Genomic DNA, 6,646 nt, shown 5'->3' on the forward strand with positions numbered 1-6,646 from the left:
CATCAGACTTCCGAGTATTCAGCGGAAGCCACTAGTGACAAGAAACAAGTCCAGCGCTCCCGTATCAGAGAGGCGATCATAGCAAATAGGCATCCCTCAGTGCCAATGGAGCGCCCAGAACAGTGTTTTCACTGCCGTGATCTGCAGGCAGAATTTGAGGAAGTGCGCGCGCAACAAAGGACCCTGGAAGATCACGTACGCAGTATGGAAGCTAGGCATGCAGACCAAGTCCGGAATCTGGAAGCAAAACTTGATGAACAATGCAGAATTCTACATGAAAAATACCGAGCCGAGATGAACTTATTCCTACATAGAGTTCACTCTTTGCACGAGCAGTTCAGCAATCTGAGCAATAGATGTGCTCATGCCGAAGAATCAATCACTGTCCTCAGGTATATGATGGATAAAAAATTCAAAGAAGCGTCATCCTCCTCCAGTGCAAAACCAAACGAGGCAGACCCAAACCCTGAAGACTCTACAGCACGGAAGATTAGTCACATAGAAATTGATTAGCCATGTGTTGCAGCTGTAAATTTTGGTGTTTTCAGTTTGTAAGAATCTATAGTAGTAAAAGATGCCTCATAGGTAGGAACACTAGAATCAGGATCAAGGAAAGGAACTATTTTGTAATTCCTTGGATTCGCAATGCTCAAGAAGCACTATATGTACGGCAAGCTGCCCCTCTTCTTTTTTTCAGATTAATATATAGCAACCGAACTTGTAAAAAAAAAAAAAACAATATGAAATGGAGTAAATAAAGATATAATGCTCCAATATGACTAGAAATTGAATAGAAACTAATAAACTACTATTGATCCTGGGTAAGTTGATGGCATGTGTGATTATAAAGATTTCACAATTTTCTTTTTGTTCCTGTTTTTTTGCGGCCTTCAGGGTCCATCACATGTATTTTCTTTACACCAATCTGGACTCATACATGGTTTATCGATCTGGCAGTATCACCACTCTGATAAGATCAATGATGACCCAGGTTCATGTTTTTTGCGGCCTCCGGGGTCCTTCATATGTGATTTTCTCGGTCCACCTTATGGGGACACTATATGTTATTAAAATCTCCTGTCTATCTGAAAAATGTCTCCACTGAGACACCTGTAATACTGATCATTATATCATCTTAATATAATCTATTTTGATTTTTTCCTCTGAAAAAATAGATCATCATGTAATTATGAAGTTAAATCAAAGAAAGAAAACTAATTTAATTAAATAATTAATTGAATTAATTGGTTAAATCACCGCATATATTGAGATCTCGTTGTTCACATATAATTTGAAATTTCAATCAGACGCATCAATAGTGATAATGAGATATTGCTTTAACACATATTTGTGAACAAAAATAGAATTACATTCTACTCTAAGCAAATAAACAGATAAAGGATAATAGTACCTGATACACCATGGATCTACTCATTATAGAAAGGCAATGGTTCAACTTGATATTAAGAAAAAACTTAATTACAGTAGCGCAACTAAGCTTCCTCTTACAAAAATTCAAAACCTATGTCTCTATCTGAGAGAGGGAATTTATAGTTTCTTAACAAAAGATAAAGATAAAAAATCTAACAACAACTTCAAGCGGTCTTAAACATAAGTAACTATAAGGAACACATTTGGAATTAGTTACAATAAATTTCCTATTCTTGGGAGGAAAACTGCCCTTTGATTCGCTATTGCAACTCAAATATATCAATCAAATTTTTCAGTTTTGGGGGAGATTTTGGTTGAATCTATATCTGACTCGTGAAGATGACATCTCTCAATGTTGGCAGCGTCTGTATGGTGGTGTTCGATAGGCATTGAAGCATTAGCCATTGGCTGTGTGGTTTTACCAAGAATTGCAAATGATGCTCTAAGTTAATCTTGGTCAATTAATCAATAATCTCGACCCTTTTCTTGGAACATTCCTGCAACATCTTAATCAAAAGTTTCATATCGGGTAAAGTGCCTTCGGAACAACTTGAAATGAGATTAGATTGGAGTAAATTATCACTAATTGCCTCAATGATATTACTTGAAATGTCCCGAGCTTGGTAGATTGTTGCTTCTGCTTGCTTTATGTGAATCTCCCAACTTTATGTGAATCTCCCATTTTCTGGAAGAAAATAATAATCTTTATGGACCTCTTTGATTTTAGGAAGATTGGTTGATCTTCCTTCCTCACTTTCCTGCCAGGTTAGGAATCCTCCATCTCTTCAAAGTAGTTTTTCATATATGAGAGTTGAACTGCTAGAGAGTCTGTTGTCTTGCACTGATCATGAATAATTGCCAATTTCTAGCAAAAGACTATCTGTTGTTGGGCAAGAAGAGTGTTTAACTCTTTAGCCTCTTTATTGAATTATGCCAATTCTGGATTGATATTCAAATGTTCAATTCTTTTATGCAGGTCTTGAATTTGTGCATCTCTAGCTTGTGTATCTATATCATATTGAATTTTGAGAGAATTAAATCTTTGTTGAAGCTCTGTCACCTGTGACTACCAGTGTTTTGTAACCTTCTACTTTTCTGCTTCAATACTTTGTTCCAACAGTGAAATTTTTTCCTCTTTCTCCTTGAGTAGTTGTTGTACCTCTATATTTTTATCAATGGTGGTTGAGGCATAAGCACCTGTAAATTGAGTAAGTCTACCCAATTCCTTTGTTGGAGTTGTTGTGGAGCCTTTCCATAATACTTCAAAAGATGCATTACCAGGGACTAATGCCTGGGATTGATTGAGCTTTCTCTCCTTACTACAGTTTTGTGTTGAGGGTTGTAGAAAATTTCTAATGGAGGAATCTCCTCAATCTTTAAAACAACTTCAGAAGAAGGAAATGCTGGTATAATTTTTATATCCTTGTCATCCAAAAGCTTCTCAGGAACCTTCATTTTTTTAGGAGTTTGTTCAGGATTCTTTAGGGTGTCCTGAACCTTCATTTGTTGAGCAATCTTAACAGCCTGAGACTCATCAGTCTTGGAATTTAGAGCTTGATTATATTCTTTCCAAATCTCTTCTAACCTAGTATCAGGCACAAATCCTTCTACCTGAGAAGAAGAAGAGGCAACTGCTACTTTTGTCTGAGAAGAATCAACTAACTATGTAAAACTAGTAACTTTAGCATCATCATTAACAATTTTATCTTGAGGAACCTGCAATGAATCCATGGGAAGTTTCGCTAGTGTGGAGGCTTTGTATTGCGTAAACTGATTCATTTCTTCAATGGTCAATTGTTCCTTGACTCTTTGAGACACCTACGAATAAGAAGAATCATTTTCAAATAAATCATCAAATTTGTCAAGCTCATGAATAAACTGTTTGATACTTTGTGCAACTGTGATCTTTTTAACCACACTATGGGGATCATATTGTCTATTAGGTATAGTAGGAAAACCAAGAGTTGAATAGCATGCATTTCAATTTGTGCATGATTATAATTGTCTAAAGCAAATATACCAAATTGAGTTGGGAAAGAAGGCCACATCTTTTTGTTGGATTCTTTCATGACCTTGGAAATATCATTACTAAAAGTTTGATAAGCTATCTCCCTACTCATAAGTTTATTTGGGATGAACAATGGTAAAATATGAGGGTTTTCTAAACTTCCATATACCCTGATATAGGTAAATCATACCTCACGAAACCAATTCGCCACTTGCAGAAGATCAGATTCAGATTTTAGAGATTTTCGAGGTGCCTTTGTACCGAAGATAACCTGATAGGTTGGTAATATGGCCCTGTGGCATATTTAATAGAAATGTTGATGATATTTTGAGTCCCATAAAATATCATGATAAACATGAATAGGAGTAGGGTCTTGCAGAGTCCATTTCCAACCCATAGATGAAAAATCCATAGAAAAGCATAAAGAATCCATAATACAGGTATTCATATAGAAAGGTGGGATTATATTCAGAAACTATGCGTTTACTTCTAAAGGCTAAAATATGGGTAGAAAAATTTTCTGAAAGAAAAGTGGCCCAATCAAATATAAACCCTTCTGGTACCCATTGATTAGGAAATTTTTGTACATTTGGTAGTGCATGCAGCCTACACATCATAGCAACAATTTGGGAATAAGGACCAGCGAGAGAGTCTACAACATACTTACCACTCTCTTCTCTTTTGTGTTTGTTTGAGTCCTTTCTCCAGCCTCTAATTCGCTCTTATGCATGTCCATGCTCTTTAAGAAATGCCTCAACATATTCCTTGTCATATTTGCATTATGGTTCAGGAAGATGATACATTTTCCGCAAATCCTCATTGGAAAAAGACCCAATGACTATGTGCTTGCTTGTAATAATCCACCTATCAGCAATACTTAGATTATCCACAACCCATTGAACCATATCGGTATAGGGAAGAAGTCTCAGTCTGGCTGCAATTTTGTGTAGAAAAGAATTTGCCACATCGTTGAAAGTTGTATTTGAAACTGAGGTGGTATCATCAGTGGTCACTGTTCTCTGAGTAACCTTGGTTTTTTCATTTTCGAAGAATTTGTACATTTCTTCCCATGAAGAATGCCCAAAATCTTTTGTACAAACTATATCAGAAAATCGTCCCAGCGTAGCAGTCTTTTCATCAATATCTTCTATTAAAGGAGCAACGGATTGTTGTTGTGATGTAGCTTTCTTCTTTCCCTTTCCTTCCTTCCACATTTCTTCGTTATTCTAGGAATCAAAGCTTTCCTGTATAGAAAACACATAGATCAGTGGAATACTCTCTTTAGTCGAGACTTAGCACAAATAATGCAATTTACAATATTAATGTTTCCTTTTAAGCAAATCTTCACAATATCGAGGCTAATGAATGAAGGAATTTAGAATTTCAAGAACCATAAATCCACATTATCAATCATTAAGTGCACAACTGAGAAACCACGTGGGCTTACCATGTTAGCTCATCAAAGGAATTATATCAGAGGATTATGTTGAAGAGTTATGATAAATTAAAACTCCAATGTGAAAAGATTCCGATGGAACAATAGTCATGAGGGATTCTCGAATGAAAAAGCTCTGATGAAAGAGGCATGAAGTCTATCAAGAGAATTATATCAAGAGGTTTAATAAAATACTTCGAATGGAACCATTTTGATAAAAGATTCCTGATGGAAATATTAAAGGCTTTAAAGGATATCAGAGGAAGAGGCTATTAGAGATGCAATTAAAATATAACTATGATATGGCATGTGCCGATATAAGAAATAATAAGTTGTGGGGCTGGCGGGAGGTTTATAATATTACTTTATGGAAAAGCATGCAAGCCTTTCATAAATATTAACAAAACATTTTATATAACTCTTTCATCAGAGAGTTATGCATCGGGGAGGAGATTTATTGTAACAAACTTTAAAGGAACGTTATGATGTAATAGAACTCCGATATGAAATCTTCCGGCATAACTTTAACTTCGAGAGTAGGGCCCATCGGCGTTTCGGGTTCTCGTAATATGTTTTAAATTGTAACTCCGATATGAGAAGTTCCGATAAGGAAAAAACCTCAAGTTTATTAGACTTTGTAACTAATTTGAATATGCTCCAAATTTATTAAAACCAAAAACTTTATTAAAATAAAATAAAATATAAAAAGTAAAGGGTCCCCGTTATTTATTGACAACTAAGTATAAAAAATGGGGGGCTGTTGAATGCTACAACGCCACCCTAATTCAATTTTCTACAAGACTATATGGAAATCAAATTTTTGATTTGGGAAATGATAAGATTTTACACTTGATATTTTCTTCAATATGATAGGATATTTTCTTAGATTCTCATGTTGATTTTCTCCTAGGTTAGCGTGTTGAATTATGTGATGACTTTTATAATTTGGATGACGATAAGGCATCCTTGTATCTTGCAACTTATTTTTGGAAACCCCATATTTTGATATTTTTGATGATATATTGGTCAATAAGATTTCACTTGGATTTGTATTGGTTCATTTTTCCATAGTTGGGTTTTTGTAGCTAATGCCTTACTAGTAAGTTGCTTTAGTGTTTCTTGTTGTGACTTCTTCTCTTTCTTCAACTTCTTAATGCATATAAGCACAGTAAGAATCTTCATTCGTTATGGCTCTCCACTTGCTTCGCCTCGCCCCGACTGAATTAGTTTCTTTCTTGAACTTGTGAGGGTAATGAATCATTAGATACTTACTTGAACGAAGTGGGAAAACAATCCTACCCTTCCCTAGGATGCCTTCAAAAATCTTACTAAGTTGCATAACATGTGCCTAAGACGGGATGGGATTTCGTCGAAACCACCCACTCAACCGACCCACCCCACCTAATGAGGGATCATAACCACCTATTATAGTCTCGAGATATAATTTTATTATGATTTCTCGAATAAGAAATTTCCTCATATTTGGTTGGTAGTTTCTTTTTAATATCTTCAATATCTCTTTTGTAAGCATTTTTTATGTTGTTAATTTTTGTTGTAGCCCTTTTATATGTTGTTGAAATTTATGAATTCATTATTTTGATTTTCCAATTCCCTTCTAGCAAGCAGAATTTCTTCATCTTTGTTGATAAATATTTTCTTCAAATCTCTAATTTTCCCTTCTAAATCATCATAACCTTGTTGTTGTGATTCCTCATCATATTGGATTGTAGCATTTTGGATATGGTTTATATATTCCAATGATAGATCTTTAG

This window comes from Pinus tabuliformis, chromosome 9 (assembly GCF_031772625.1).
Source record: "Pinus tabuliformis cultivar Carrire ecotype Pingquan chromosome 9, CPIR1, whole genome shotgun sequence".
Classification (NCBI taxonomy): Eukaryota; Viridiplantae; Streptophyta; class Pinopsida; order Pinales; family Pinaceae; genus Pinus; species Pinus tabuliformis.